Source organism: Palaemon carinicauda, chromosome 3, assembly GCF_036898095.1.
Source record: "Palaemon carinicauda isolate YSFRI2023 chromosome 3, ASM3689809v2, whole genome shotgun sequence".
Classification (NCBI taxonomy): domain Eukaryota; kingdom Metazoa; phylum Arthropoda; class Malacostraca; order Decapoda; family Palaemonidae; genus Palaemon; species Palaemon carinicauda.
The window spans coordinates 111,466,086-111,477,438 of NC_090727.1; the positions used below are offsets into that span (position 1 = coordinate 111,466,086).

Genomic DNA, 11,353 nt, shown 5'->3' on the forward strand with positions numbered 1-11,353 from the left:
TAAGTTGTACCGAAATATAACGGGGAGAACCAGGTCCTACACTGTCCGTGTGCATGTTAAAAAAAATCTTTGCTTCAAATGCCTCTATATAAATAAAAATTTAAAATTCTATTTCTTAATTGGTTGGAAAATATCAATATAATTTATTTGAAGAAAATTTATGTAGTATTGATAAAAGAATAAGTTAGTTTGAGGAATGAATAATTAGTGCCTTGAAACTTTTTTCCGTTAGAACGGCCTTGTGGCGCAACGGATAACGCGTCTGACTACGGATCAGAAGATTCCAGGTTCGAATCCTGGCAAGGTCGAGAACATTATTTTGTACCATTAGCTCTTTTAAAGCATGTTAGAGCGATAAGGAGATATGATGTTATTTGTATTAATATTGTTATTATTTGTAGGTAGGGAGATCGTCTTAGGTTCCTCATTCCGTTTGTGACAGTCTCGTATTTCACTAACTTATTTATTTGTTTATTTATTTCTTGTTATTAATTTGGTGTTTTTGCTTTGCTTATTGTTCTTTTATTATTTTATGAAATTCGATTTATTCTTTGTAACTTTTTCTTATATATTTATTCTACTTCCGGATATCTTCATTGGATTCTTTATTCATTTCCAGAAATAAAATATACAATTTCTAATTCTAAATATCTATCTATCTATCTATCTATATATATATATATATATATATATATATATATATATATATATATATATATATATATATATACACACACACATATATATATATATTTATATATATATATATATATATATATATATATATATATATAAATATATATATATATATATATTTGTATATATATATATATATATATATATATATATATATGTATATATATATATACTGTATATATATATGTTTGCTCTCGTATGCATTTTGCTCTTTTCCACTCCATAAACAGACGCGAATGGAAGGATGTGTCTGAGGCATTTTTCCTGCAGCGGACAAAAGAAAAATCTATAAATTTCTTCATTGTTGACCCAAAATTTTATCCTTTAAACAGACTAAGACTGATCTCACGAAGGAAGTATATGAATATAACTTTAAAGGTAATATAATTCCATTTGACGACCATACTTCGCCAAACAGAGTATAGCAGAATTTGACTTCTTCAGTGTTGTTGAAAATAATTTTTAAATGAATCAGTTGTTTTCAGTAAAGGTTGCGAGATAACCGAAAGTGATAAAATTGATAGTTTGATGTTCCCAATGTTTTACCAAATGTAAACCCAATGCTTTACCATCTATCAACCCAATGTTTTACCATCTGTAAATCCAAACAATGTTTTACCAAGTGTAAAGTATAACTGTAGTAAACTTCATATAATGTTTTGGCTTCTAGGCAAGTAATGCTGCCACAAAATGTTTAAATGTTTAAATTTTTTTTTTTTTTTTTGGCGTTCAATATTATTATTATTATTATTATTATTATTATTATTATTATTATTATTATTATTATTATTATTCTCTCTATTCTCTCTCAAAATAGTACAGCCTTTCAATAGAGAGTCAGTGTTCATGTCATCAGATTAATGTAGCATCTTCATTATTCATTCCAGAATGTAGTTATATTCCAGATAGGATAACTTACATACGTCGTGGTTTTCGTTTCTGTAACATTATGATAAGTAGGATTTGATATACTAGTGTGATATCAAAGTAAATACTTAGAATAGTCCACTATTATAATATATATATATATATATATATATATATATATATATATATATATATATATATATATAAATATATATATATATATATATATATATATATATATATATATATATATTATATATATATATATATATATATATATGTTATATATATATATATATATATATATATATATATATATATATATATATATATATATATATATATATATATATATATATATATGATGTATGTATATGTATACATCTCTATTTAATATAGTCTAGAATTTCATTTATGTATAAAAACCCCTTATGATATATCAGCCTCTCAAATGATTCTGATAGCTAGAATTTCGTCCTGGAGAAATTTTCTTTTCCTATAGATGCTCCTTTGGGAGAAATCCGTTTCATTTAATGTTCCCCCTAAAGACATGCTGTTTGTGATCTCTTCTGTTATCAGGTCTCCTTAAACTTAAATTTGTCGTTTGAGAACATTGCTCATTAGAACGCCCCGTTTCCCCTCATTTATTCTAATTGTCTTATGCCCGACGCCTCAGAACTATTTATCCTCCCAATACTTTCCCATCTTCAGTGTGCCAGACGTGAAAATTTATTGGGGTTTCAAATATCAAGTTTCATTGTTTGACCATGACAAGATTACTTTATTGATATGTCTTCTTCTGGTATCTGGTTTTGTTTGAGAAAGATACTGAAATGAAAATGAATATCGCAAAGGGCATTTTTTGAAGATGTTGTAAAGGGTCCTTTTTTATATATTAGGGTGCTTTATTGAATATTTAAAAGGGCGTCATTTGTAAATATTAAAAAGGGCCTTATTTGTAAATATTAAAAAGGGCATTTTTTGAGGATATTGAAAGATATGGAAAAGGGCATTTTTTGAGGATATTGAAAGGTATGGAAAAGGGCGTTTTTATAGATATTAAAAAGCGTTTATGCACAACAAATGGTAGTCTCGTTGTGTCATAGCAACGTCAGTGCAACTCAAGCTATACACTCTAGGTATTACTTGGAAGCGTATGCAGCGTCTTCACTCTCTCTTCCATCTTGCTGTCCAACCTCCTTAAATTTGACCTCATATTTCAACTATGGAGTTTTTGCCCATTTGCGCATGGACATAGAATGGTCTCCCAGGTCCTAGCGTCGGGCCATATGCCGCAAATTCGTAAACCAAACCCGAAAACAAATGTGTTAGAGATGCGTTTTATACTTGGTAAATACAAATTCATTTAATTTTTTTCTTTTAAATTTGTCATCTCCCTTATATAATGACAAGCAGGTCTCTGGATATATATATATATATATATATATATATATATATATATATATATATATATGCATGTATATATATATATATATATATATGCATATATATATATATATATATATATATATATATATGCATATATATATATATATATATATATATATATATATATATATATATATATATATATATATGCTTATAAGTCACTAAATAGCGCGTGACAATATATTCAGCCAAGGCCACAGAAAAAATAAAAGAAGGCGTACCGAGCGCTTCCGTGTTATTTCAACACATTTTCGAGGTACAATGCTAAAAACACAGAGAACATCTAACAAAGTCAACTGAAAAAATTGAAAACAAGTATTCAAAGTCCGGTTAAAACTAGTACAGCAGATACAGAACAGTTCAACAGGTGATTAAAAAGAAATCTCGTTAACAACAAATGGGTCCAGTTTGTACATACACTGGCTTACATTCATTAAGTCACTGTGATATTTGATAAAAGCAGATTCAATTATATTTCTCCGAGTTATATTATTACAATATAAAACAACTTTTGCCCCCTCCCAATGAAACATGTGATTGAAATTATTAATGCGTAAAAATAAAGCATTCAAGATTTGTCCCGTTCTCACACTATATTTGTGTTGTTTAATTCTGTCCCTTCCCAGATTGTCCGAGAATTAAACAACACAAATATAGTGTGAGAACGGGACAAATCTTGAATGCTTTATTTTTACACATTAATAATTTTAATCACATGATTCATTGGGAGGGGGCAAAAGTTGTTTTATATTGTAATAATATAACTCGGAGAAATATAATTGAATCTGCTTTTATCAAATATCACAGTGACTTAATGAATGTAAGCCAGTGTATGTACAAACTGGACCCATTTGTTGTTAACGAGATTTCTTTTTAATCACCTGTTGAACTGTTCTGTATCTGCTGTACTAGTTTTAACCGGACTTTGAATACTTGTTTTCAATTTTTTCAGTTGACTTTGTTAGATGTTCTCTGTGTTTTTAGCATTGTACCTCGAAAATGTGTTGAAATAACACGGAAGCGCTCGGTACGCCTTCTTTTATTTTTCCTGTGGCCTTGGCTGAATATATATATATATATATATATATATATATATATATATATATATATATATATATATATATATATATATATAACCTGTCACGTTCAGAAGCTTTTCCTAACGTATAACTACATGGTTTCTCCCCGTCCCGCGGGTAAAGGGAAAAGGGAGTAGTAATACGCCGGTGATAGGCAATTTATCCTTAGAGGTACACTCTGGAGCCACAAATTGCTGAATCTGCCTTGTTGTAGCTAGGAAAGGGGGAAGGGGTGGAAAGTGTTAGATCTGTTTGCGTGTGTGTGCATATCTATCTAAATATTTAGTCGTCATTCTTGACGGGTCGCGTACACTAGCTATTCATAATCCATGAGGATCAATTGGAGAATTTTCTGATGGAATCTCCAATCCTCTGTTCGGGTCTATTCCATCGGGAGTTTCTAGAGGTGATTAATCGTCTTCCAGCCTCTCCCATTGTATCTGGCCCTCTGATTTCCTTCGCTCTCACCTTAATGAGGAATCTTCCAAGAACCAGTAATTCTCTCTATTCTTTTTTCATTGGGTGAAATTTGTAGGAGTAGAGAAAGGAATGACTAAGCATCTTTTTTTTTTCGCTTAGGTTTTTATGGCCTTTTATGGCTTTTATGTATGTTTTCGTTTATGGAGATGCCCTGCCTTTGATTCATTTAAGTTCATACGCTTTCCAGAATAGGGATTTGATCCAGGAAGAGAAATAACACAACAGACACTACTGCGTTCATCCTCTGGCGGCCGAGTCATAAATTACACCTTATTTCTTTACAGTTCCATAAAATCAATAGCTTTATATACCTACACAGAAAGCTCAACCGCAGTTCGTTAAACTCCCCTATACACATTTGCTGTCATTCGCTCTTTGTTTTGCTCTCTCTTGAGCTTTTTGGATACCGCGGCACTTTATTTGCAATAAGCTGTTCAAGCCATCTAGAAAACCCATTGCTTTCTACGTTTTTGAACTTATTAGTTTATGAATTCCATCACTTGGGATTTAAGGCAGACTAGGATAGAAGGTTTCCGTATTGGTCTCTCTCTCTCTCTCTCTCTCTCTCTCTCTCTCTCTCTCTCTCTCTCATACTCTGTTATTATTTCCAGTTAGTTAGTATTGGTCCTTTATTTTAGACATGACTATTTACATGTGAACGTTTACGTGACTTATTTACGTGAAATGTTGGATTTCATAATATATCAGTTATGTTCACCTGATGGTAAACAATAAACATCTTGAATCGTTTAATCTTCATCTTTTTTACCAATTAACAATTAAGATTCATCCAGTGTCTAATTGCCTATCGGGGAAGATTAAAACAGTTCTCTTGAAGCTGTTGATAACATCGTAAGGAATTAATTAAGATGCTTTCGTTATTGATATAAGAACTAATGAAGCAATTAGTTGAGATTAACGAGCTCTTTATATTCTTAAGAGTAAGATTATTGTCTTCGTAATTGTGAATTTCATTAGGTTTGGCGTCCGCTAAATACTATTTATACCATTTAGTGTTTACATCCAGAGAGCACTCAATTAAATTGCGTTCACTTTTCTTCCTTCCTTTGTAACTATTGAGTATTTTACGATAATTTTCTGCTTGAACATATACAGAGGTTTTATTTAGAGACGCTACAAGGGAACGAAAAACAGAAACTTATTTACATTTTTGTTCCAAGCAGTTTCTATGATTACTTGGTATTCTCTTACACACACACACACACACACATTAGATAATAATGATGAATAGATGTTAAACCTCAAGGTCTATAGGATATACATGATCTGTTAACTTGTTCGTTCCCCAGATTCTCCTTCACATTTTTCCTGTCAGTCTGGTAGATTGAACGACCAATAGATCTCAAGTTGAGCAATATATTTTTTTCATAATAATTTTTGCATTTTTGTGTGGTTCTTGTGAATGACGAGCCTGTGATTTATTTCATTCCAAAGGAGACACGAGGGATATTGGAGCGGAAGACGGGATCCGTCATTTTTGTGCTTTGATACACAAGGATATGTGGTTTTTTATTCTGAAATTGCTTTCTCTTCTTTTGAAAGTTTCTATTAAAAGTTTGAATTATTGACAAATTGACTCCACATTAATGGTAATTTACTACATTATTATTGCATTTTAAGGAAGGCGTCATGTATTTTCTATCAAGAATATGAGAAATGTAACGAGTTAAGAAAATTTGTGAGTGTAGGCTGGCATGGATTGATTGATTGATTCAGAGTTCTCCGGCTTCCTGATATCGAAGGTCATTGATGCCAATACTGTTTGGTATAAATAAACGACTCAATTAAGAAGTGAAGATGTCCTTATAAAATTTAAATAGCCTTCAAAAGACCTGCTTCTGAAATAATTCTGAAAATACCGCTTGCATATTACAACACATCCTGTCCAAGAATCTTCTCAAGAATGAACCTGCCATCCTCACCTCGAGCGTCAAACAGATATCTATTTCTTACTCTGTTAAAAGTGGGGCAATCGGTCAATAAATACCTCACTGTCAAGGGTACCAAACAGTAGTCGCAATATCGCTGGTGTTAAAGACCATAAACAGATGCCAGTGGAAGGACATGTCCGAGGTTTTTTGACCTGCTGGGGATTAGCTATGGCTGATGGTGATGATGATTCTTGTTTCTATTAACGTCAGTGATATGTGACTTCTTATATGATCTCATAGTGTTCAGATGAGGACGAGAGGTCGTAATAAGAATGCTTTATAAGATCTCACAAAGAACGCATTTTGGAGATTGAGGTTTTGCCATTCTACATAATTATGGGTAGCAAATCACGTGGCTAACATGCTATTCCAATTAAAGTAAAGTCATTTGAATAGAAATGTGTTGAACATCGAAACAAATTGAAATCAAATGTTTTATTTTGAATTATAATTTGATAAGAGAGGACATGACTTCATTTTCAACTCAGAATATTTTGTTATTATTATCTATATGCTAGATAATCTTTTTTTGTAAGTTGGAGACTTTTGGGAAAGATAAAGCTAAGGCAATGAGTTACACGCTCTGTGGGTGGTTAGTGCCTTCAGTGTCCCTCATGCTGTACACTCTAGGCGTAAATTTGAGGGTATTTCCAGTGTTCCTTTGGTACCAGCTGCACTCACTTTTTAGCTTTCTTCTGTACCTCCGTTCCCGTTTCCTTCCTTCCATCTTGCTGTCGTCACTCGACTTATTAGCTGGGCGTTACATGGCCTCTCAGGCACCAGCGCCGGGTTATGTAGCCCATATTAATACAAACAATCCAATCTAATCTAAAGTAGATACTACAACAATTTCCTTTGAGAGAGAGAGAGAGAGAGAGAGAGAGAGAGAGAGAGAGAGAGAGAGAGAGAGAGAGAGAGAGAGAGAGAGAGAGAGAGCTCTTGGAAATTGACGGTGGCTGTTTATAAAAAAAATTTGAGGGAGAGGAAAATTGTGGTGAGTAATTGGATGAGGAAGGAACGTCAGACAGCGGTTGCAGTTTGGGAAGGATGGTGGTGGAGCGAGGATAAAAAACAAGAAAAAAAGAAACTACATTTTAGGCATACTTGCATCTTATTTTTTTTTTTTTTTTTTTTAGAATTTTGTTTTAACTAAATTGCGCTGTGATCGTTATTTTCCTCATATTTCCAGGTAAAAATAGATAGGTGTCCTTTGATATGTATATTTGTCTAAAGATTGAATAAAAGGGTCAAAGTCACTCATGAATGGCAGAAGCAGGAGACAGAGGTCTACCAAAGAGACTCGCCATATATACGTATGATCAGTTCTCATGCCCCCGTAACTCAAGCTAGGATCAAGGAGGGCCTGGTAATGGCATGTGATGACTCAGCAGGTGGACCTATAGGCTCCCTCAAACCCACCTCCCTTTGCCGAAAAGGAGGATAAGGTTGAAGACGCCACAAGAAACTGTTGAGCTTGAGTGGGAGTTGAGCCAAAGTCCGGCAGATCGCTAGGCAGGGACGTTTCCAGTAGCCACTACAACCCCCGATTTATGTGCACTTTCTGCTTGCCATCGCTTCCATCTAAAATGTCTGGAAAACCCATTTGGTGATGGTGAAGCGAGATATATTAGCACGTTACCTATTGATTGAGGAAATTCATAACTGAATGACATATCATTGACAGCTGAATGGCATTTCAATTGAGTGAACACATACGTTCATATTAAGCAGGTCGAACGTAGATGTTTCTGTTGATTGAATTCAGTGAATAAAAGAGTGCAAATCATTAAATAATTAATCAATTGAAAGAAGCAAGAGTAGAGTCATTTATTTTTGAGTTTTATTTAACGAGATGATATTCATTTTGCAAGTATGTGATGGTTATGAGAGAGAGAGAGAGAGAGAGAGAGAGAGAGAGAGAGAGAGAGAGAGAGAGAGAGAGATGACTCGGAGAAATTCTGGTAACTATGATTTGAACTTATTACAGCTATAGAAACAAAAAATAACTTATGCATTTCAGAATTCAGACGTAATATCATATATATATATATATATATATATATATATATATATATATATATATAAATATATATATATATATATATATATATATATATATATATAGATAGTGCATATATAATGTATATATATGTATACTTATGTATATATCTATGTATATACTATATTTATGATATATATACTATGTATGTTTGTATGTCTATATATAATATTTACGTATCTATATATGTATATGTATATATATATATATATATATATATATATATATATATATGTGTGTGTATATATATATATATATATATATATATATATATATATATATATATATATGTATGTATATATATATATATATATATATATATATATATTATAAATTTTGTACATTTAGACGTGTTTTCCATGTTTATATAATTCATATATTATACTCTTCTCAATATCTGGATTCTCTCTACCTCGAGATCAGTCTTGGCTATATATATGTACATATATATATATATATATATATATATATATATATATATATATATATATGTGTGTGTGTGTGTGTGTGTGTATATATATATATATATATATATATATATATATATATATATATATATATATATATATATATGTATATATATATGTGTGTGTGTGTGTGTGTGTCTGTGTGTGTGTATTTGCTTGTGTGTCTATGTATATATGAAATGGCTTTAAAACTTATCATTTCTGTCACGGTGTTTATCTTACTAATTTAAATTGTACACGGCATTCTGGATAAAAAATAGGTTTTTCAAAAGCATAATCGGTTCATATCCTCCCCATTTACCTAAAAATATACTAAAAATTCTTTTTAACATATTTATTTATTATTTTCTCTGCCATATTTCCCCTGGTGTAGAAGAAAATACTTTGATATGTGTATATATCGTCATTCCCGATCTTCGTATCAATATGGCAATTGTTATCTTCTCTCGAGCTCAGAGATTTTCCAAGAATATACTATCCATTTTGAGATAATAGGTATTTACATGAAAATTCAAATTTGTTGCATAGTTTTGTATTTTTTATAAAATAACCTTGCCATTTTATGTAAGACTTTCAATATTTCATATTATTTTCGCTTTATTCCCACTTTGACTAATATGTGGTTTTTTTTAGTATCCCTTCAGTTTAATCTATGGAATTTCAATAAAATGCAAATACTTTAGTTTACAAAGTTTTTTTTTTCATAGTTTATCTGTTAATTGTATTGTTTTTTTTGTTTTTTTTCAAATTTCCTTATTACCTGTGTTTTATACTTTATTTGCCTAAATGATTTTTTCCTAATCGGCTGTTCTATTTGGTGGGTCATATTTTTCTGCTTTCCTAGTTAGAGTTTAACTTTGTACGATACTGGTGAAATCTCTCTCTCTCTCTCTCTCTCTCTCTCTCTCTCTCTCTCTCTCTCTCTCTCTCTCCCAATTTGTTTCGTAACTTTCCATAAGGGTAAAAGTATTGGTGACCCTTTTCTTTTTCTTACGACGTTGTTTATTTAAAACTGGTTCAGAGTTGATGGAAAATTTTAACCTTTCAATTAGATTTAAAAAACCTTACCATTATATTGCATGATATTTATTTTAGAATTATCCCAACTGCCCATTTCCTTTTCCGCTTACTTTTTTTTTTTTTTTTTTTTATCTCTGAGAGGGAGGAATTCACATTTGCAGTAAAGTCTTGTCACCACACATCACAATATAGATCGGGAAAGTGCATCTGTGAACGAAGATTGATCCTTCGCTTCGTTTTTATGGGAAATTCCTCCGCTTCCATTTCCGAAATGCGAGATGATTCGGAGGGAAATCTTTATTGAAAATAGTTCTCGGGGATTTTGTTGTTATCCTAAGAACTCTATGCATACTAACAGCTTACTTTGATTGCAAAGAGCTGACACGCGTAGTTTTAAGAAGGTATTGATCTTCCTTGGTGGTGGTGGTGGGGGGGTGGGGGGGGGGGGGGGTTCATTGCCTTAGAAAGGGGTTTATTTAGTTTGTATTTCTAAATGAGTCATATTTATGTGTGATTTTGGTAAAGGGGTGAATAACATGTTACAGTGGTTGATATTGATTATATTTGTTAACATGTTCTGGTATGGTATATTTTAACTAAATATATCCTTCATTTTTAATCCTAATGGGAGTTCATCTTCAAATCTGGTAAATATTGTCATCGTGTAAGGCAAGTTCACTATATCCAATACAATTGAGTAAAAACTGTAATACCTTTCTCCTAGATTTTTAAGAGAAAGCAGAGAGGCCAGAGTATTTTTTTTATAGCTACTGTTGATAATAAAACTACATATCTACCTGAATTGTGTGGCAATGGTTAAGATATATTCAAGTGTGTGTGTTTTTGTCATTCAGAATGCTCATCATTCTGCTTTATGTTATTGCATCAATGAAAATCCCAACCATTTCGATGCTCCTCTTTGAATGCTACTGTAGAGGAACCAAGGACAGAAAGAATGGAATGTTTAAGACGCTATTAGGCGATCTCGGGGAGTGGTGAAAAAATATGTGGTCCTTTTGCCTGTGACGTAGAAAAAAAGGATATTCATAAAAATTAGAATGGGCCTGTAATGGTAAATTAGTGGCCTATGATGGTTTCACGGCAACGAGATAAAAATGTTACGATCTGAGGTGAAAAAATCTAATTTCATTGGGGAAGTTTTTTTTCTTATATCAGAAAAAAAAAATTAGTTTGAAATAGAGAGAGTCGGTTATGGTTTCTAATAAAACTGTAGTAGGACGTGACCCAGAGAACAATTTTGCAAATAATAAAAGTAATTTTTCC

The 11,353-nt window shown here is 31.8% G+C and overlaps 1 non-coding gene across 1 annotated transcript; it reads left to right on the forward strand.

The window, feature by feature from the left end:
- Positions 1-235: 235 nt before the first annotated feature.
- Positions 236-308, forward strand: TRNAR-ACG (transfer RNA arginine (anticodon ACG)). Its single transcript has one exon. It is a non-coding gene; the product is annotated as a tRNA-Arg (tRNA).
- Positions 309-11,353: the final 11,045 nt, after the last annotated feature.